Source organism: Rhea americana, unplaced genomic scaffold, assembly GCF_003343005.1.
Source record: "Rhea americana isolate MKP2758 unplaced genomic scaffold, rheAme1 scaffold_128, whole genome shotgun sequence".
NCBI lineage: Eukaryota > Metazoa > Chordata > Aves > Rheiformes > Rheidae > Rhea > Rhea americana.
This window is the reverse complement of record NW_028185350.1, coordinates 2,742,468-2,742,829: the sequence shown is the minus strand read 5'-3', so window position 1 is coordinate 2,742,829 and position 362 is coordinate 2,742,468.

The following is a 362-nucleotide window of genomic DNA, read 5'->3' as shown; positions in this document are numbered from 1 at the left end:
GGGGGTGTTGTTTTGTTTTGTTTTTCTTCTTTCGGTTATTGTTATTTACATGCAAAGTGCATTAGTTGCATTAGTTACACCTGAAGCAATTTGAATATGTTTGGGGAAAAAAAAAATCTAAATGAAGTGAGTTTAGAACAAGGTACCACAAGCCTTTTTGAATTATGCTTTGGATGTTTTGCATGCTGTAGTCTTGAATCTAAAAGGTTAATTTACAAGCCATGGATACAATTTTCCTAGATGACATGAGATTTTTAGAAATAGCTGCTGTAAAGATTTGTTATCCAATTCTCTATTGGTATTATGATAAGAAAAAGAATTAACAAATGACACTGGGGAAATGAATATCGTAATGACACAAG